The following is a 23484-nucleotide window of genomic DNA, read 5'->3' as shown; positions in this document are numbered from 1 at the left end:
ATAGGGGAGATACATTTAAACAGACCATTAGGAGAAGGATGCGCTGTGGCACAGTGCGCACACAGAAGAGCACAACAATCATGCCGCTCACCATAGTATTACACTGCAGTAATTATTTTATATTATCTATATATTTTAATATTAAGGCAAACGCTAAAGTACTAGAAACAAACAAATAACTCAAGATGTATAATATATCTATATACGCAAAAAATGTCACAGTTGAGAGGTATCAGTTGTTTGTTGCTCCTGGCTTGTGCAAACGCATCTTTAAAGTGGCCGTGCTCGCTTATGCGATGACGGATTTCGTTCAAGCAAGTACCGTTGGTATTGTAATAAAATTTTACAAATAGTTGGTGCCTAGTACATTTATTTATAAATATACTGACATTTGTTATTTGACTTTAAAAGTTTTCAACAGACACAATTTTGAAGACCGACGTCTTTTACAAATTGAGTACAGTCATCTAACAAAAACATCTAAAACGTCGATAAAATATTTAAAACTTCCTAATGCAAAATTCAGCAACTCATATTTGTTGTAGCAACTCAGTGCTAATCCTGCTTGTTTGCCCGCATGTGTCATCAATGTGCTGCAGGTACACCGAGGCGCACACTGTTAGCAGGTTACAACGAGCAGTGGTGCGGTTTACCACAGACATACTTTTACACTTTTGAAAGACGTTCCATCCCATTTGTCGGTTGTGATATATAGTGATGATTTTTGGGCATTTCAACAGAAAAATTAAATATTTTGCCATGCAATCCACATAATTAAACTGCATTTCCATTCGGTTCTACAGTTCTCTGCAACTTAACCTCAAGCACAAACCTGGTACACTGGGCCACAAACCAAATAACTAAATTGAATTTCCATTCGGTACTTCAGTTTTCTGCAACTCAATGTCATGCATCAGCGTGGCGCAGCGGGCCACAAACCAGATAATTGGATTTGATTTCCATTCGGTTCTTCAGTTTTCTGCAACTCAATGTCATGCATCAGCGTGGCGCAGCGTGCCACAAACCAGATAATTGGATTTCCATTCGGTTCTTCAGTTTTCTGCAACTCAATGTCATGCATCAGCGTGGCGCAGCGTGCCACAAACTAGATAATTGGATTTCCATTCGGTTCTTCAGTTTTCTGCAACTCAATGTCATGCATCAGCGTGGCGCAGCGTGCCACAAACCAGATAATTGGATTTGATTTCCATTCGGTTCTTCAGTTTTCTGCAACTCAATGTCATGCATAAGCGTGGCGCAGCGTGCCACAAACCAGATAATTGGATTTCCATTCGGTTCTTCACTTTTCTGCAACTCAATGTCATGCATCAGCGTAGCGCAGCGGGCCACAAACCAGATAATTGGATTTCCATTCGGTTCTTCCGTTTTCTGCAACTCAATGTCAAGCATTAGCGTGGCGCAGCGAGCCACAAACCAGACCATTGGATTTCCATTCGGTTCTTCCGTTTTCTGCAACTCAATGTCAAGCATTCGCAGCGAGCCACAAACCAGATCATTGGATTTCCATTCGGTTCGTCCGTTTTCTGTAACTCAATGTCAAGCATTAGCGTGGCGCAGCGGGCCACAAACCAGACAGATGGTTCTGAAAAACTAAACAGATGCCTACCGCTGCCACTGTGTGAGAGGATCCGATACCACGGCCAACATGATACTGTCAGTCTACCCGCACAGCACCTGCCGTCTGGCTTGGTCAGTGACGGTATAATCGATTATAACTAACACACGAGAACACATAAAAACAAGGCGCCACACACATCTCCTCTTTCACCAGAGAAAATGTTCAATTAAGTGCACGTTTAGGAAAATAAAGCCAGTACTACAAGGAAAGTAAATAAATCTTAAATAATTAATTTGCTAACGTAGTGGATGTACGAGTACACATACCAAAAAGCTATTGAAATTGTAGATTTTTCGGAATAAACTATATACATTCTTCAAACTACCTCCTGGTAGTATAATACATTTGGTTTAACACTTTCCAAGTACATACTAATAACTGCCAACGCCCACAACTAGGTATTCTTTTCTACAAGTTAGCCTTGTTGAATAAAATATTGTCACACCAGTCAAGTTTGCAATACTGTGCAACACTGGGAAAAACCAAGAGAAATAGGTAGATGAAGATTGTATTGTATCTCAATCTAATTTACATATCACCGCAATAACTGCACAGAAATGAAATGAGTTTTTTTTTATAAAAAAAATTAGTGAACAGCCTTGAATTTTTCACGCAACTGTAGTTTAAGTTCAATATGTGTTCTGAATCGCTTTGATATTTTTGAAATAATTGAAAAAAAATATTCATTTAACACTTTAAAAACATACTCCATAACCTTATCGTGGTTGAGAAAACAGCAATTGACTTTTCGCGCACACTTTCCTTTAGAAAACTGTCGTGTCCACTATTATTTGGTTTAAATCGTGTAAAAAAGAATATTTCTTCCACATTCAGCTACAGATGCTCGTCCAAAATCCTTGTGTTTACTGAAAAAGCAAAAAACAGTCCTTGGCACACGACCTCGTGTATTCGTATAAATGAAACAAACCGTAAAAGTTGTTTTATATTGACACAGAGTTCATTTTTTATTTATTTGTACGCATCAATCGAATGCACACAGAGTAATAATCCTATGTGATAGGAAGTTCTTCCAACAGAGGTTACAACTTTAAAACAGCCTTGCCAAGCGCAGATGCTGCCACGCATTGGATTGTACTTTGCATGAACTTATCGAACGGCCCTCGTAAATAATATTATAAAGTACAAATAATGGAAGTATTGTTACAATACTGGTCGGAAATGTGTCAATAATACTATTGCAAACCTGCTTTAGGGTTTTTACAAAAGTTAAGAATAAACTTGACATTGAGCAAATAATACGAAAGGAGAATTATATGTTCACCGCCACAACCAATAGGACAATAGATAGTGCAGAGGTCAGAGGAGTTGTTGTTGAAAGTAGGCAACAGTTCGGTGACTATATCGTGTTTATCGTAGAGTTTGGCCATAAGGTGTAAAACGGGGAGGTAAACACTTCAAGGTCACGCCTCAGTCTCCACACTGCGCACCGGCTGTCCTCGAGTTCGTGGAACGTCTTCCTTCACCTTCTTATACAGAGACAGAGCGCGTTCCAATGTTAAACACAGGCGTGTCACGTTTTGCAAGGAAGCTTTGCAATTCTCTTCCAGACATCATATGTCATATTAATTGTTACAAATGTGCTGTAAGCTGTATAAGTAGAAATTGTTCAGCAGGAACTCTTTGGTAAACTTTTTGACAGATTAACATCTAAGCGTCGTAAGAACAATTGTGTTTCATCTGTACCTGCGCCAACAAAAAGCCTTCACAAATGATGCTTTTTAAAAATTTCAGTAGGGACCCTCGCATCCTCCAAAAAATATGCTACTAAAATTTTGGAGTTTTGGTATCTCTAATTTTGGCATTTAATGCCAAACTAAATTACTAAAATTGGCCGGTGAGTTTCGTGTGTGTTTTTATATTTCATGTTCAACCAAGATTTTATAAAACAAAATCATTTCTATGTACAACAATTTCAGATGTATATTTAAAATTAATAAGAATACTAAATAATACATTAGAAGTGTATTTAGAAGGCATGAATTACACTCCAAATGAAGACTATATACATTATGTTACAACGAAAGAGAACACAACGGTACTATTTAAAACAATTAACTGTACTATTCATAAGCTATCAAATACTATTTGGAAGTCAATATGTCGCTGCTGCATCTTATCTATAACTCTACACTAACAGTTTAATGCAATAAGATGAATATCAATGGAAATAGTTGTTCAAATAATGGAAAATTCCATAAGTCTCCAACACAAACAATGTTACACTCCATCCTCTGGTAACACTAATCGCAGCTGCGGTGACGATGTTGCAACTGTAATTGAGTGTGAGCTCATTGTTTAATTCAAAAGAAACATCGAGTTTGAAGAACTCAAGTATGTATTTGAAAACATCTTGTAATCCAAAAAATAATAATCAATAATCAGTGTTCTCGAATATCGGTTTTATTTTATTAGAAGGAACTCTGATCAATCGCTTAATCGGCTCCACGTTGGCATACTTAAATGAAATTTGATCAACTGTAAGTAGTTTTGTTTAAAGATTTTTTCGGACATTTCGTACTTTTCAGTGATACGAGAAATCAGTAATACTGTTCAAGCTGAACGTACGGATCAGGGATATTTTGTTAACAATACCGTATTGTGATTATGAGTAAGTTATATATTCAGTCTGTGTAAAGCTTCAGGTATGAATTTATTTCAGTAAAGAGCACAACATATAAAAAACATACATATGTTATTTACGGTTGCGTTAAAAGTGGATAAGACATTTTAACCTTTAAGTTATGAGCCGTCGACGGATTGGTACTCCCATGTAATTGCACAACGAAATTTGTATCAGTTTGGAAAACTAATGTGTATAAACAAAAATTTGTAAATGAAGATAAATTAATAAAGCACCCTGGATATTGTTATCCAGGAATAAACAATTTATATCTGGGCATCCTTAATAATTTATTTTATTTCCAAATTTCTCTACACTCAGTTTTTATTTGGGATGACTACTTCAAGCGAAGGATAGTAATGTAAATATTGTCTGATCATCGAAAATTATGAAATAGTACTAAATGTTAATATGGTTAATTACATTACCAATATGGTTAATGTTCTTTGGACGAAAGGCCTCGTCCAATCATAAACGATATCGGAAAAGTATTGTTTTATTAACATTTAGTACTATTCAAAACAATTTTCAATTGTCAATTTGTCAATTGTGCTCCAAGAGTCTTCAACTACCAAAAATTATGTTTATTCACTTTAGATAACTATATATTTGGAACTAAATGCAAGACACACACTTAAACCTTTGTATTTCTGGTTACATTATCTTGAACTGACGAAAACTAACAGCATGCTTCACTAAACATAACCAAGTCGAGGCCATCATAACACCTTCTACCATAGATGGTATAATAATTTATTAAGCAACTAATTAAACTATTTTCAAAATTATTGTTTATGTATACGTGTTCCTCCCTCACCCTTAATGGTAAGGGTTGTAACTGCCCCAGTGTGGCGGCAGAACCGGTCTACAAGTCCACAATCGGTAAGCAGTGCTGAGCCCGGTTACACAAGCGGTCGACGCCCTCGTGACACTTTCTCCAGCTGATCCGGGTGTGGGCCTTACATCTCATCATCCTACCGCAACCCAGCTGTCAGTCAGGTAACGTACAATTGGACGTGCAAGCAGAGCGGGGGGGGGGAGGCAAGACTGAACAATAATTCACATTATGTGCGACTTGGTTATTCACGTGAATGTGAACTGTTTAAAACGTACCTGATGTATCATATGATACCGAAGTAAAATGAAACTCGTATTTACAATAAAGCATTGAACGACTCTGCGATGATCAAACCACAGACAACGTGATTGTTCCTAGAGATTGGCGTTGCCTATACGAACGCTCAACATCTCCTTAATGTTTTGAGAAATCAATCCACGCCTTTGTATCCGATTTTGTTAAAAACTCAGAAATACGTATAAAAAATCTTGCAAAAAGTTAATGCCAGTTTACGGAGATTTTTATCAATAGTACGCAAGCTTATGTGTAAATATCGTAAGTCAACCGAACCACTAACTGCACGGCTAAAGAACCACGCAAAATCTTAGACGCAATTATTGTTGTATTTTATCTATAAAGGTCATTATTGTAAATTTTTTGCACAGGTTACAAGATGAGATCATCGCAAATAAGCTAGATTGGTACTTCGTAATGGTGCTTGTGTCACAGTTTTGGGCTAATAATTATACATTCTAAATCTCCTTCCGGTCCAAAAAGAAGCAAATTTCAACGTGTCTCTTAAATCCGACGAAGGACAACTTTTTACGATTCCAAACAGCGACTTAAAGCCGGCGAGCGATGAAACTGTGCTTGGCGATGTTTGTAGTAAGCAGTAGTAACAAAGAGAACTATTGAACACTTCATATATGGTCAGTGGGTCATGTGACAGTTTCTTGTCCATATCTTGTTTGTCGATTATCATAAACAATGAGAGTCAGAGAGAGGCATACGACCAGGTAAATATTACATCGCGTTAAAACATTGGAATTGTATAACGTTTTTATAAATGCAATTCAATTTACAATTGCATTGTACTACCAAAACTCTGTGTATTTTTGGCAGTTGAGCCATCTTCCAGAAAGGTGTGCACAGCGTCTTATGTAACTTAAAATCTATTTTTAAATCGTATTTAAGGAAAAAACGCTGCTTAAAAAATCTATTTTAGTTACGTTTACAAATATTATAAAACAGCTTTTAATTGATTGCGAAACATTTTTTTTCTCCGCCTGAAATTTGTACTGACATAAACAAACCAATAGAACAAAATACCTACATATTATGAAGGAATATTTCCAACAAAGTAACTACATCACATAATAGTAGTATGTAACATAATATGTATTTATAATATGGTTTGTTTTTAGTATGATTGCAAATGCGTTTATTCCGCGATTTTTTCGTTGCCATCATGCCTATAAAACCAATATACAAAATATTGGGCTTTATTTTATCTTTAATATTGAGCTTTTGACCCCAAAATCAATAGAGATTTTCCTTGGACCAAGAGCAACCGATGCACCAAGTTTCGAATCTCTATGTTGTTCTTATCAAGGACTTGGAGGGTACTTTGGGCCCCACCCAAAGGCTCAAGGTCACTCAAACTTCGAGGCTCATGTAAAACGCCATCTGGTGCTAAATGCGTCTTCTCCGTGGATGAGTTGACGGTGGGCCGTTGGAAAATTGACCGTGAAGTCAGAAAAGCGTTTGCCTAGCTCTGATGTAACGCGCTAGTAGGTTTATTACTGTATTTAAATGTTTCAGTATGACTGGCTAGCTCGCTAGTGACTGGAATAAAGTCCATGACGAGACATTACCAACGACTGTACTGACAATTGTTGAGGAACAGCAAGAGAGTATGAAACAGTTTGATTCTATAACTATCGTATCCGCTTCGCAGGTTAAACCCTCAACTGAACTCGCTTCGCTTGTTGGCTTTGCAAATTTTAAGACAAACTTTGCACGATAGAAGTTTTGTAACATGAGTTTGTGAACATTTGACAATATAATTAAGATTCATTAAATGTATGGTTCAGAGGTAATGAGCATGGAGTAGACACGAATGTTTGTTGCGATTTCGACTTTAGCGTGTTTTTCCTTTGTCATGATTTGTTTATTTGAAACTGATTTTCTGTTATTCTCCTTAAGAAGGGATCAAAATACAGGTCTTGAAACGTAATTTTATCGAATTATTTGATCACTGAAAGATGGTAAATACACGAAAAATCATGTCACCTTCATGAGACGTTTGGTGACGGAATCACGGTCACGTCCTGTATCACGACTCAAAGCTTGCTCGGTCAACTTCTTTAATGGTTTTTTAGAACTAATGCATAAGTATTTATGCATTAGTATGCTTCAGGTCAGTTTTATAGCCATTCTCTTGTAAATTCTTTCCGAATTTCTCATTTGACTGTATATCTATTAAAAAATTAGACTTATAATTCTAAAATGTATCTTTAAAAAATAAAAAATTAATTTAGTGTATTTTATAGCGGTTTAAATTAAAATGTCTCGGGGACAAAGGACAGGTCCGGCGGTCTTGCATACCACAGACTGGCCTGCCTTGACCTGCCTACACTGATATACGGTATCTACGTGTTTGTTTACTTCTTCTCTCTATCTGTCGCAGTTCACTGAGTCTGATATACTCAGCACATACTAGAACGTACTCGTGGATAAACCTGTTTTTTTCTATTCCGTACGAAATTATTACTCGGGAATTCAAAAACATGTGGATAAGTCTTGTACACAACATCTTTTATGAATACATAATTTGTTTTCTTATAATTTAGCTCACTCTATCGATATAACTGAGTATTTCCACAATTTTCGTATTTGTATATTTACACAATATGGTATTTTAATATTATTGTAATAAAAATAATGTAAATATTTATTTGTGGAGTCGTCTGATGATGAAACCTTTGGTTTCGAAAGGCCTGGTTCAAAAAATAAACCAAATTGGAAAGTATTGTTTTATTAACATTTAGTATTATTTATAGCTGAGTAATTTTTGAATGAGTCGTTACAGAATAGGTACGCTAACAACCGGATCGTTCATTGTCATAGATTTACACTTGGCACAATGTTTTCTTCCAAAATAGAGTTATTCTGTACTGTTAATAGAATTGTTTTTAGTAATGTCTGACACAATTCTAAAATGTTTTTATTTATTAAGACTTTCTCATTAAAATTGCATTTTCTGCAGGATAGAAATCTCAACTATTAATATTTTGTAACTGTAACGAACTTTTTTGAATGGCCTACTTGAAAATAAGATGTTAAATTTCATCTAACAAGACTGGTCTAATAATCATAACTTTTACGAATTGAAAGTCACGTACATGAAGAAGGAACGCATAGTGTTTGATTTCGGTAAGATACGTTTGGGACATGCGCTTTCATGGAATAGGAACCAAACTAAGAGAATCGAACAAGGTTGGAGTGGTTAACTGTAATATGACTTTCTAAAGTGCCAGAATAGACGTGGTCAACTGTGTTACTGCCGCCACCGCTTACAATGAGTGAGTAACACACTCCAGGTCACGTGGTCAGACAAAGGACTGTCGATGTTGTGCTGGTGACACACACCTGCTCACACATCCCTACCTTACTGTATCAACTCTAACTGTGGCTTCGTTTGTTGACCACAGCAACCGTTCTAATATGGGACCCATGGACTTGCTGCATACTGGCAAATTCATGTTTTAATACAAGTTTACTTTTACACGTTGTATCAAATTAAAATGAACCTCATAAATACCAAAACACAAATTTTTTATAATGAATTTTTGGTTTTGCTAGTTAAATAGTCACAAAGACGTAAACTTAAGCTGCTATTATAGGAAATCTCCAAACATGTCGTTGTATCGTTTCATTTCGCAACTGTAATATGGATCGTTGCTGAGAATTACATATTCTGATAAGTATTACAGTAGCTCTAAGTTGCTAGAATTTTCTGACTAGAGGATAGTACGTTTTCTATGATACGGTACTATATTTATCTCCGATAGTTATTACTATAATAGAACCAACACAACGTTAGAGCGCATCGAGGAAATATACGGTTTATACAACCTATTTAGCCGACTAGTTTTATTCGATCGCTGCGAATCGTAATACTAATTAATTACCTGTAGTTTACAGAAATTATAGTGCGCCGATGTTAAAATGAAAGTTAAATAACATTTATTTTACACAGGTTTGAGATATTGACACTAATTTAAAAATTAATCATTGCACACTGTTCAAGAAACAGGGCGAATATAAAGTCAAGATCCCCCCCCTCTATTTTTGTCTAAAGTATACATAAGGTGATAGCGCAGTGGCGCAATATGGAAAGAAAGTTTCGTTTGATGATTTAAATAAATATTATCTCCCAAATATATGGGATTTTGGGACAACTAAAAAATGTCCGACGTAAACACAGTAACAAAACACAATTTTATTTCAAGTAACAAAACGTCAATAAAGTACATAATTGATAATGTATACCTCTTATGCTATCCCCCTTTGATGAGGTACACAATTACAAGTTGTGGTCTATTGGGAAAATGCTCAATGTCACAAAATGTTACTAAACTACTGTTTTACAATCTTATGTTTCTTTAAAAAACATAAAAAACATTACATATTTGGTTTTACATTTCTTTTTATAGGTTTTATGTAACATTTTAAATATAAAATAAAATTTTGTATAGGTGTTACAAAACAATCGATAATATTACACGTTAAAAGTTAAAACAGACGTTAAATAAAATCAAAACCAAGGTTACTATAACATAATAGTGCACGCATGTTAAATGCAGAAGATTTATAAAAAATTATTTTTAACGAATTTGATAAAACACGAATATTAAATCCTGCAAAACCTCATGCATAAAAGATTAAAAATAACATGATACGAAACTATAACAAAACGTCGTATTTTATAAAACGTGCCCATGAAAGATTAATTCGAAGTTAGTTAATAGTTTTATTACGAATAACTTATAGATATTGAACTCCATTAAAACTAGATGAGATGAGTAGTTAGGCTTTGGATAAATGGGCTATAAATCTATATGATGACCCCACTGATAACCATTTGTGCAGAAAGCTGTTCTTGTGATTTCACATCAGATCACGCTAACTAGTTTAAGAAATTTATCACACAAAAACTAGTTTAGAGACAGTAGTTTTCCTATCAGTGTTGGTACTGACAAGCCATATATACACTGCGTAGCTACAGAGCTATACTCGTACATCCGGGTTATTAGCTGGAGTTTGTAGCAGAGCTCATTGTATATGAAACATTTAGCTTTGATGTATAACCAAATTTAAACGGTCTGCTTTCCAAAAGCGATATAACCGAGCTACCTTTCTTTTGATCTTTACCGACCACCATCGATGGAAAACCAAATTTTGGCTTTATAGCTCTCAAATTAATCGACGTAGAAGTCTATGATGCGCACTAATGAATTTGTCGCCTATCTAAATAGTCCGGATGTATAACTGTATAGCAGCCTAGTGTAAAGGCAGCACTGAGGTGTTCTACGAATAAACAATACAATTTACAAAAAGTGAGTAATGATGTAACCTAATTTAAATGCTGCAGATATATGATTTCTAGCCCTGTTTCAAATTACAAAATTATGAAAACACTACATTTTCTGTTTGAATATAAGAAATTTAAAAGACATACAGAAGAAAACATCTGCCAGCATACTCGGTGGGCTTCTATCAAATTTCACAGGACCTTCATAGAACTCATTTGTTTATATATTGAAATTGTTTTATTCAAAATTCAAAGTCTACAGATTAAATTGTTTTTAAGATATCCTGCGGATAGTTGTCTTATAAAGTCTAAGCGACGACGCTGCCCAAATCATACAACAGCAATGCTTAGCAGAAATGAAGCTACAAGCAACTTAAGTCGATAACTCAATTCGTTCTTGATATATCCATAGAGAAACATACTCCACAGGCAGATATACAGATAGACAGACAGACAGAATGGAGGGGAATTTTGTCAGAAGCCTCAGTGATAGATAAACAAAATATACAAGAAGGTTAACTCAGTAGTTCAGTTCATTCTCGATACAGCACCCTGTGTTATAGGCTTCGATGGCGCACAACCAAATCCTATGTAGGCACATGTACCATCAACTAATTTAATCTTATCTCTATAGAAATATACTGATTGTACGGAGTATCGAGGTACCCGATAGAATAAACAAAAGTCTTACGAACCAATCCACCAAATATCATATGTTTATATTTCATATGACTAAAGTATATTATTTGTACAAATTTATTCTATGATTTTCTCATTGCCATGTCGTTAGCCATAAGACCAATATTAAAATATTCGCGAACGCTCATGAAGTGGTATGCGTCATGATCGAACTTGACGTTCCTTGTATAGGAATTATGAATCTTCATGAAAAGTTTCAAGTCTACAGATCTGTTTGTTTCCGATATATCGTGCAGACAGACTTACAGAAATGACATTTTTCCAGCTGACAGACCTCACTAACGCCCAGCCAGTAAGAAGTAAATATTCACAGTATTGTTTTATGCGCATACCAAGCTACTAAAATATTTACTAGATAAACAAGTATAATCTCGATGAGAGTGACCTTTCTCGACAAACCAACAAATAAAAGACAAACAAATATTCATCTAATGATTGTGAGAAAACAAACTGTGCTAATCAGTAAAATGAATTGTGTTAAATGCTGCTATCTCCGGGTTACAAAAACGTCAATGTTGCTTTATATAAACACGGGCGCAGTTTCTCAAACTGTTTTCTGTTGGATATTGGACCACTGCTCTGGTCTATTGCATCTAGTACAGTGATTAGCTCAATGTGTTAGGTCATTCTATAGTAAATGTATAACACTTTCTATGCTTAAAGGAATCAGATAACGGTCTTTATTTCATTGTTGGAAGATTCCTTAAAATCACGTAATTTGTTCCTTTTCTAAATTTAAAAAGAAAAGCTGTAACATCTTCAGTCAGATATTTGACATCTTACATTTTAATAAATTGGATATAAAGCAAATAAACCTTTCTGGGTTTTCGAATTAAAATTTTCCATTTCGTTTTTAGAGAACACATATTTACACAACATGCATTAAATGCCCTCGCTTCGAAGAATTTATTTACAATTTTTAGATTTTGAAAAGATAAAACTAGTAACTTGTAAAGTATAGTATCCGGACTAAATCCTTTAAAGTTTAATTTTTTTAATTCTGTACTTTTGCTTCAAGAAAATACCCAGTTAAATTGTTTATATATTAATAAAGAGCTTCTTCGTCGTCTGCTATGTTTTGTAACTGCAATTAACTTTGTCTATATTATTTTATTAGGACACTAACTGACTCTTTGTAGGACAAATCTGCTCTGAAAATTTGAGCAAAACTGATTTCTTTCTTAGATGGATCAAACTTCATTAAACAGTGTTCTGAACGATTTGCTGACGTCGATGTTTACTCCAAAGTTAAAATATGTTACTTACATTAGTTAATTTTGGTCAGCATTTCCTAAAAAGAGACGCCAAATTTAATTCTTTATCTAAAACAATGGTTATTAGATATATTTTCCAAGTCTCCAGCTATTGCGTAAACCCCCCGTGTTATAATACTGATAAGCCACGTCTTATGCTTACCTTTGTTTGTAGTTCCCAAGCTCTGATTCTAGATTTGTTACCAATTATGAACTTTTGGCAATGGATTGATTCCTACTTTGCGGTTAAAACTAGACTATTGTTTTATTAGTGCTAAATTAATAAAACTTTAAAAATAATAATTATGTCTATCTGTAAAATGAAATGTGCTATAGACTTGCAATTTTGCATGCAACCTCAGCGAAGATTGTTATGCGACACATGGTGTGGCGTATCCCTAACTTGTTGTTTTATAAACGATGTGACGTTAAATTCTGTAATCAATTTTCTACAACAATATTTATAAATCTCCACACATTTCGTAATTGATAATTTACTAATCATTTGTTTCTCGTCTAGGAAAAGCGGTTGGCAGATTAGGTGACTCTTAGTTCCTGTACAGTACCGAGTGAAATTTTTGTCAGAAGTGTGTAAGGAATGAAGCCAACCAGAACCGCCATCTTGCTGTAACAACTCGCGAAGGCCGGCTTTATTTCAAAGTGAAAAACTCCAATACGTATTACCACTCTGTTTATTATTTTCCTCTATAACAACACTGCCGCCAACAACACAGTCCAGCAAGTTATACAAACATTTAACATTTCGAGTGTCACACGGTTGCCGAGGTGGCTGTCACAAAACAACAACGAAATGTGTGAATAGGCCGACTTCACATTTCTTGTGTCGCAGCCATTGAGTCGTGGCGTGGCTAGAGTACTGATGTGCTCAAGTGGCTACCGTGAGTACACGGCCGCGCTGTGAACAAAGGTGAGGAGGCGAGGTCGGGCCAGGCGTGAACAAGGTGCGGCTGGCGAAACTTGGCACCGAGGTCCGCAAGTTTACGAGCAGAAGATCCGAGCAGCGAAGGCGGTTGGAGAGAAGACCCCGCAGAATACAAAGATCGACTCGCTAACTTTGGTGGGTTGAACAAAATTATCGCCAGATCTACAAGCTAACTGTCTCTACTACTTGGGCAGTGTGTAGACCCGGTCTGGTGACAGTTTGAACTTTTAATTCAATCATTACAAATTACAATCAAGAGTACTGTGGCATCAGACCATGTATCAACCAAAAAAGATGTCGAAAGGCAACTCTGTCACTCGTTAACATTGTTAGACTATCTCTATGAGTCCCTGATGAGGGACCATTTTGTGAATCTCTATGAAACAAACTAAATCAAACATATTAAAGGTCATAAAGCACGATCATTATTTTATTTATAATTTCACATACTTTAAAGAATGAATGACCATCTAATTTTATTATAAGAATGTGAAGCGTGGGAATTAAAGGTGCAAACCTTTATTTTGTTTCTCAACAATAAAAACAACCCTAATTGGTTTTAAAGTTTCAGCATAACGTGAATTTTTATAAGAAAGTTACAAACTCTATAAGTATTGTTTTAAATAATGCTTTAAGTAATATCGCTGGATGTAATCACTCTGAAATCTTATTAACTCCTTTTTTATGGAGATAGTCCCGTTGAAATTCAGACTTTCGGATCAATAAAACTGTTTAAACTAGAGCTATGTATTTAAGCGACTAAACTGTAGGAAGTGAATGTCAACACCAAGAGTCGGGCGGGAGTAGTTTGTCACTCTACCGTTACATCCTTTGTCCTGCACCCTGCAGGAAACATCGAGAACAGCAATGTAACAACTGAAGCCAGGCAGGCGGTCAATCATGCAGAAAGAAGGGTTGGGTCCGTTAGTCCCTCAGAGGCTGACAAAGCTGCGACTTCCACTTGACTGACCTCATCTTTAATAGTCCTAGTGACAAAACGGAGAACAGTTTTCTTTGTCGCATCAATTCGTGCTAACTTTTTGTATTCATTATGTATCCTGAATGGGATATGCTACTCCCTGTAAAGTTACTATTGTAATGTACGGTATTTCAGCGATTAATCCTTCAAGGGTTGATTTGTTGTTATAGATTTAGATCTCCAAGTGGGTAGATTCTTTGTTATGGAAACAAGCCGGCCAGTTCAGTAATTCAATTAATATGCACTCAAGATAAAAACTGAATTCACAATGAAAGCGTCACAACTAAACACGAATAGCTCATTGCGTGTTATGAACACTTGACAAAGGATCTTGCGTAAATCACCAGACATTTGACGTAAACCAATAAAGTACACTTAACTTTGACAGCATTGAACGTGCAGCAGGGGAAGTTGTGGATCAAAGTGACGGCTGCGGCAAGGCGGTAAGGGTACAGTGAACAATGTATAATAAGGGCGTCACTGTCGAGCGGGCGCTCGCCGGATGTGGAAGCAACAGGCGACCGTTGGGGTTGAAGCGAGGGATTGTCAGAGTGACGTGAATAAAAGGTTAGGAAACCGGTGGGTTGGGGAGCGACCCAGCTGAGCTATTTGCTATAGCCTATTACTCAATGCTGCATGCCGCGGACACAATAAACAGCTGACCGGTAACCCAGACGGGAAAAGCAACCCCGAACCCTCCTATATCGTCATACAACACGATTGTACAATATTGAACACAGCAAATACAGAACACAATCTCAATGGAACACTGCTCACAGCGCCATCCGCCGGCCAGACCTAGGAACTGCCATTGGTGATACAAAGAGCCTCAATAGCGAACTCTGTTGACTGATTCTAGCTTACGAGACGCCTGGGCTTGGATTCAATGCTGCTCCCCATAGTAAAATAATTTATAGTTCTTCTGTGGTAAAATTATTACAAAAAGACGTCACGTATCAGATGTGTAATGGTTATTGGTTACTATAAACAAGTGTTCTCAGTTCTAAACGTATTTCATTTAAACAAAAATTGATAAAATTACACGTTAATGTATGAGAAATGAATACATTAGGTGAAAAATGTAGACACGTTGAACTGTAAGGAATTTAAGTAGTCATCATCAATCAAATATGGAGTTATCACAAATACTCTAAGAAGAGTTGGATTTTCATATGGCGCTAAAGGAACATCATACTTATACATTCCTCCTTAGGCTATTCGATACTTCATGATAGGGATGTACAGAAAATGTGTGTTTTTTTTATTTATAGTATTACTAAATAGCTACGTGTTTGTGAACAGAAGAAGCATTGCTCTAACTATAACAAATCTCATACTATATTCTGCCTCTAATATTTTTATATGAAAACCCCTTATAATGGCTGACAATTTCATCGTTATAATTTCCATGACTATTTATTTATTGTCTTGTTATTTTTTGTCTTCTTGTTGTCTTGTTAATTTAATATATAAAATTGGGAAACATCTGTTATCTGTTTAAAAATGACGACCATTCTTAGTTGTTAAATTTAACGTCAACCGACTATATCTAAAAGAAATTAATAAAGAAACGTCAAAAAGGGCACACAATACACACAATAGGTAACAAGTATAATGACCCTTTCCAACAGCCAGACGCTTCGGAAGATAAACAATATTGGAAAGGGCATTCACTCTTACAGTGGAACATTTCACGTTATAAAATATCAAACTAAAATCGTTGAAACGAAACCAAACTCATTTTTAGCTAATCCCTCTTGGCCTCCTAAAATATAATTGCCCTCATGACCTCGCTAATATCGTTAACAGAAAGTTGATTATCACAGTACCATAGCAAGTTATTGTTACCCTGCCCCGGGCTGTGACCACTATCTGCAGGATATCCTTCTCTGGCAAACAATACCATATCGTCTTCCGGGCTCAGATCATGTCAGCCACTCTAAAACGATTTGTAGTGATTAACATAAATAATGCTACAACATGAAAAACACTCAGGATTTTTGAGCATTGCAAAAACATTATCGAAAATTTGTCCTACTAATGAAACATTCTGATTCACCAAGAACGCCTTTTAATGCGAATGTGTAAGAGGAATAAGATAATAAAGTAGTGATATGAATTAGGCATGGACAATAAAGCACAATACGAGTCGTAGATCTAATGGTTGGTATGGCATTAATGGCGTTACCACTGATAACGGACGGACGCACTGTCTGTTGTCTGTGCCATTACTAATAATCACAATAAGCAAATACAACCGAGAAGTCTTGCATTTTTAGGTTGACTAGGAATCACGAGGGTCAGCAACGTCAACGAGAAGCTAAAATGTAGTGTCTATGTCAAATTCATCTCTTCACAACCCCTTGATATCTCATTATCTCCGAATGACTAATTGACGAATGACTCTGGACATAACGTGAAACAGGACACCCGATCCCAAAGGTACACGAACTGAGAGTCCACTTCGTAAAACTGGCACGGTCATTTCTTACATCTTTAAATCCACGGTCTCGGTCTCGGACTAAATGGTTGAAATTAGAATTGCTAGTCTAAGGATGTCAGCGAGATATTACCGACCTATTCTGCACAAACGTCACTCACTCTAGTCAAAAATAGCGGTGGACCTTCAGTCCTATAATCAGTCCCAACACGACGTAATACTTTATTATGCCATCCTCAAAAGCCCAAACCGATTAGCGCATGAATGGATAGACCATTATGAATCGAAGAACTTTAACTTATATAAAGAAAAAAATTGTTGTATATAGACAGGCTTTAAGTTACGGAACTTGTTACAGTCTGGCGAACCGAGGATAATTGCTACTAACGAGTGGCGTGGATAGCGCATGACGTAACATGTGGGAGAGGGGGTTCTTCCCAATCCTATGCAAACTTCATTATACTATTTTTTTCTTGGATCATACTTCTTTTCAACAGTCTAACGATTGAAGCATGCCATTCTTCATTGGAATGTGCTACGAAATAATGTAAAACGTTCTCAATTCGGATATCTCATTAAATCTTCGAAAAATATTATCAGGCGAAGTTTGCTTTATATGACGGAGCATTGGAAAATCCTCAACCGTGCCAACATTTAATGTTATCCAGTTGGTTTTTGGTTGGGTATTTGAAAACAGTGCAGATTCATCTTTCTTGAAGACAGAAAAACTATTTCAATTTTTTTAACCTCTGGAAGGAGACATAAACCAAAAGTAGGAATTTTGGTGAATTTTAACTAGGCTAATGGAAATCCACTGAATATATGATTGTCCATTACGTATAATAGTTATTTAGAAAATGACATATTTTTAATAATTTATGGCTTACGGAAATGACATGGTTTTTATGAAATTTAATATATGATAATTATTACATACTGCGCTTAAGGAAAATTGCAGTTATTCTAGAAGTAAAACACTGTGGTTCTCTACAATCTATGACTAAAAGACTATTTTTGTAAGCAGGAAGGCACGTAGGCCTATTACAACTTGCTTCTATCCAATCTTGGACCGATAAATCCCCTCCTCATCATATTCTTTTACAACCTCAGTCACGATAAAGATGCAAGTTGAAACCAGTTTTAACTGTTTAGATTTTATCAAAAATTAATGACTCAATTTCAATACTAATTAGACCAATACTCCAACGATTACACAAGAGGGCGAATTGTAAGTCATGATATTTAGTATCTACAAAGGAGACCAAATCCTAATAGTGACTAGAGAATAGCCCTGCATGTGACCCACATGACAACAATTAGATGATGATACAATAATAAAGCCATTCTGAATCTTGAAGTGGTATTTGCTACTGTTCCGTGCACTTGAGCTATCTGCAATGAACAAAATCCATGAATCGATGGCAGCATATGTTGATTTAGAGAAACAAACTTTGTTTCCGGTGGAAACCAAACTTGGACGTGACTACGTCTTTATTAATTCATAAATTCTCGACGATGTGTTTTTTTAAGTATGTTAGCAGACCTCAGACCTCATAATTCCCAACTTTAATAAGATCATACTTTTATACTTACTAACGTAATACTGAATAGACTAGATCATATTTGGCAAACCCCGACTTTTACAGTGGCTAAACAACAAAAATCACTTATCAAAAACGTGCACGGTATGCGTAAGAGATTTTCAACAACATATGGATGTATTTAAATTATTTTTATTTGCTTATTAATTATTTTGTAAAAATTAAACTCAATAGATTAATTTAACATATTTCCTTTCATATTCACCCATGTGTATATGAAAGTAAGAATATAATGATTGTAGTTGTAGATAGACTGTAGAATATGGCTGATACTAATAAGGCAGTTCCTGTAATTCAGTGAATTCATCCGGTTTCTGTCCAGAAGAGTCAAACTAAAAAAGTTGGACCAGTGAGGTACTGGTAATCTGTTTTCCATATTTTGAACATTGAATGACAGAAATGTTGTTCAATAAAACGTTCAATGTTTCCTGCAATATATTTGAATCATTATTTATTTCATTTCCAACTAGAAAACCAATACTTACACCTAGAAATTCATTGAGGTACATTGGCGAAATACATTTCAGACACACCAAATTACACTGATGTTCTATGTTATCTAGAATCACCCCGTCGACGTCTAGACACTTTCTTGCTCGGGACCTCGCCATTTATAATCCCCTAAATACCTCGTCACCAATATAGCACTACACTACTAGTAGGCCTATAGGGGTGCGACGACGGTAGGGTGGAACCGGTTTTGCGTAACCGAAACTCGTAGGAGCAGTGTATTAACCTTGGGTACTACAAGCAGCAAAATTGAATGATACATTGTTCTATAACATCCAAATAAGATTAGAAATTCCATCACGAAGAAAGTGAATGTTAAGTTTATAGAAAATATACAAAAAAATTGTAATTTGAGTAGTACGCCTGTGTTGTTGATGCATTTTTGAAACTACTGCGAAACACCCTTTAGAACCCAAAACCTCTCCCTCCCTAAACATTCCACCAGTGTCAACCATCCAAAGTAACAATTGTTTTCAAAATAATTTATAACGTTTACAAACAACTTATGGTAAACTGGATGTGATTGAGAAGAAAGGTTTTGATTATGCATAATACCAACAAAGTAGATATTTGCTCAATTATAAATTGTTAAGATATATAAATATTAAATATGACTAATTTTAATGAATATCCATTACATAATTATAGTCACGCTAGTGCCGTGCGCAATGCAACATTGTAGAATCATATAAATGAAGGATTTAGTTGCAAAAAACTAAGTACCATTCCCATAATTTAAAGATTTAGGGGATATTAGAATCTGAACACGACATTCTAAGTCATCCCATAGCACTGGAATGTTCCAATAATAGCATTAACTGTTCACTTTGGTTCTTGATTCACAACCACATCATTGATGCAATCCAACAGACGGAAAATTCCCCATAGCAGGAAAAACGTGAAAAATGTCATTGATGCAACCTGCATTTTGCTATGCATTATCATCTAAAAACATTAAGATATTTTCCAAGTTTTAAATACATTCTTTGTTTCATCAAAATACCATAATTGGCAAAAGAATAAGAATTACTTAGAGGAAGAAAGATATTTTTATAGGCTAGAACACGTTTTTAGTTTACAATCATACTGACTAATTTTTAATCCGATCTGTATTATACTTTAATACTATACTATGCTACGATTAATAATGTCATTTAAAACCCACGGAAGGAAAAATGTTTTTCATAATGTATCATTTACAAATAAAACTAATTCACGCACCTACTGTAATACATAAACAAGAGCTAATTTAGTTTATCTGGTCAATGCATTAATGTGTCAGGTTATCAGTGCCCGATGACTCATCTAACAGCACAAGAAAGGCCTGACAACTTAAGTAACATAAAACTGAGTACTTTACCTGTTAATATCACAGGCACAGACTAGAAGATGAACTTGATGAAACAGTCAAGAGTCTGTACACAGTCAAGCTGACGTCATTCCATCCTCACAACACTAAAGCAAAGAACTGACTAATCCCTAGTTCGCTGCTAACAGAACGCGTCACATTATACCACACGAGCACACTACGACACTTCTCATCAACTGGTTCTCCGCTCGCTGCGCTCTGGCGGACTTCGGCGGACACGAGCTCCTCCCGTTTCGGCGGACCGTGGGCGGCCCTGACCCTCCCCACCACTTCCCTCCCACCCCCTCCACTCCAGCACGTTCAGCACAGCTGCTCAAACTGCGCCAGAGGGGAGGGAGTTCTTGATGAAGATCAGGATACTTCGCAAGGCTATTAGTTTTCTTGTGTTTCGAAGTATTTGGGGAGCTATAGATAGTCCCCTCTAACATTTAGAAAAAACCTAGCTTTAAAATTAATCATTCCCTTTTCGAAACCATACAAGATGAAATTAACTTAATGAACTTAAGTATGAGTAAATGTAATATAAAACATTAAATAAAATGCAAAATCACCTGTTACGGAAAAGATTGGTAAACTAAACAAAGATGCCGCTCCCCATAAAAATCAGGTTTTGTAATGATGACAAACTTTTTTCCGCAATTACATAGGGGATACACTTCGCTCGTACTAATACATTGATTAATTAGCTGAAAATCCCAGTTAGATTCAAATTGACTCTATAGCAATACCGTGATTACACTACGCTATCCGAAAGGCCGAGCCCAAAAGTATCGTTTGATACTTTATGATTTAAACGAAAGGATAATTATATTTTTAACAACGGTCACTTTAATCAATTAAATCAATCAATTTAATGTTTGTAGAGTAAATGATAACTCTCCTTTTTTTCTCCTGCTCCATGCTTTATTTTTAATACGTCTTAAAATTTCGGGGGGGGGTCCGGACCTCCTGGACCCCCCCCCCTTCCGCTACGCCACTGGATTCAATAGAAATATTCCGTTATCCACGCTTCATCTGAATTGTTATAAACGGCTAATTTAAATAATCAACGATCCAACAGCTTCAGTTGTGTTCGGATTTAGCCATAGTAGCACAGTTTTCTGGGCTGTATCTGGAACTGTTCTCATACGGAAGCTATAATTTCAAGCAATTTTGAAAACCTGCATTGGTTGATGAGTTTTCTCCCAACATTAAAAGCAAATTGGTTCACTGATAGTATTATACACTCGTGATGCAACATCAGTAACGCCCGATTTGTTGCTCATAGTAGTAGTTATTGCTCCACAAAGTGTACCTTCACTGATAGTACACTCGTGATGCAACATCAGTAACGCCCGATTTGTTGCTCATAGTAGTAGTTATTGCTCCACAAAGTGTACTGGACCAATGCGCAACAAGGTTCACTGATAGTATTATACACTCGTGATGCAACATCAGTAACGCCCGATTTGTTGCTCATAGTAGTAGTTATTGCTCCACAAAGTGTACTGGACTACCAATGCGCAACAAGGTTCACTGATAGTATTATACACTCGTGATGCAACATCAGTAACGCCCGATTTGTTGCTCATAGTAGTAGTTATTGCTCCACAAAGTGTACTGGACTACCAATGCGCAACAAGGTTCACTGATAGTATTATACACTCGTGATGCAACATCAGTAACGCCCGATTTGTTGCTCATAGTAGTAGTTATTGCTCCACAAAGTGTACTGGACTACCAATGCGCAACAAGGTTCACTGATAGTATTATACACTCGTGATGCAACATCAGTAACGCCCGATTTGTTGCTCATAGTAGTAGTTATTGCTCCACAAAGTGTACTGGACTACCAATGCGCAACAAATTTGTTTCAGCATCTGAAGGTATACTTTTTAGTATTTCTTTAAAACCCCCATCAGAAAGCACTAAACACTTTTTAGACTGAAAATATTTTAAAGAAATATAACTATTTCCCAATAAACAAACAAAACCACTGTTTCTACTGTTACCGAATTTTATTATTTAGACTATGTTTAAGAAAAGGCGCTTACAGCAAATCCCAGTACACATTTTTCATTATAGCCTATATATACAACATTTGACTAAAAAATGAAAATATATATGAACACTCAATAACACGTGAAATTTTAACAATATCTAAAGGGGTCACTTGCTTTAAAGCAATATATTTCGCTTTTACCATTTTTCACTGCTTTATTAGTGAATGTCCTCGCTTATACAACCAACATTACATTAAAAATTATTATCATATAATTAATAAGATACAAATAATAAAATTCGTTATTGGGTCTAATAATTATGCATTTTACTAAGAGTATATTTGCTCCATTGCTCTCCATGAATATAATGTAGCCGTTATAAAAATACCTCTGGAAATCATACTGGCAATACAGCAGAGATGGCGGTTGGATCCTCCTTATTCTAACCCATGAATCTATTTATATCTAAATACAGAGGAGCTCTACTAGATGTATGGAACAGTCTATGATGCAATGCCTTTTTGAGTGTTAAGTAAGCTTGTAGATCTTCTGGAGATCAATGGAAGCTTTACTAGATATATGGAACAGTCTCTGATGCAATGCATATTTGAATGCTAAGTAAGCTTGTAGACCTTCTGGAGATACAGGGGAGCTCTACTAGATATATGGAACAGTCTCTGATGCAATGCATATTAGAGTGTTAAGTAAGCTTGTAGACCTTCTAGAGATCCAGGGGAGCTCTACTAGATAAATGGAACAGTCTCTGATGCAACGCTTATTTGAATGCTAAATAAGCTTTTAGACCTTCTGGAGATACAGGGGAGCTCTACTAGATATATGGAACAGTCTCTGATGCAATGCATATTTGAATTCTAAGTAAGCTTGTAGACGTTCTGGAGATACATGGGAGCTCTACTAGATATATGGAATAGTCTCTGATGCAATGCATATTTGAATGCTAAATAAGCTTTTAGACCTTCTGGAGATACAGGGG

At 35.9% G+C, this 23484-nt stretch overlaps 1 protein-coding gene across 1 annotated transcript in view; it reads right to left on the bottom strand.

The window, feature by feature from the left end:
* The window catches only part of LOC124362617 (protein toll-like), a 57715-nt gene extending 36996 nt beyond the window's left edge, over window positions 1-20719 (bottom strand). The window contains 1 exon segment of the mRNA XM_046817277.1: window positions 20500-20719. The gene's annotated coding sequence lies outside the window, so the exon portion shown is untranslated.
* Between the last annotated feature and the right edge of the window lie 2765 nt (window positions 20720-23484).

This window comes from Homalodisca vitripennis, chromosome 5 (genome assembly GCF_021130785.1).
Source record: "Homalodisca vitripennis isolate AUS2020 chromosome 5, UT_GWSS_2.1, whole genome shotgun sequence".
In the NCBI taxonomy this organism is placed as follows: Eukaryota; Metazoa; Arthropoda; class Insecta; order Hemiptera; family Cicadellidae; genus Homalodisca; species Homalodisca vitripennis.
This window is presented reverse-complemented; position numbering and strand designations above follow the sequence as displayed.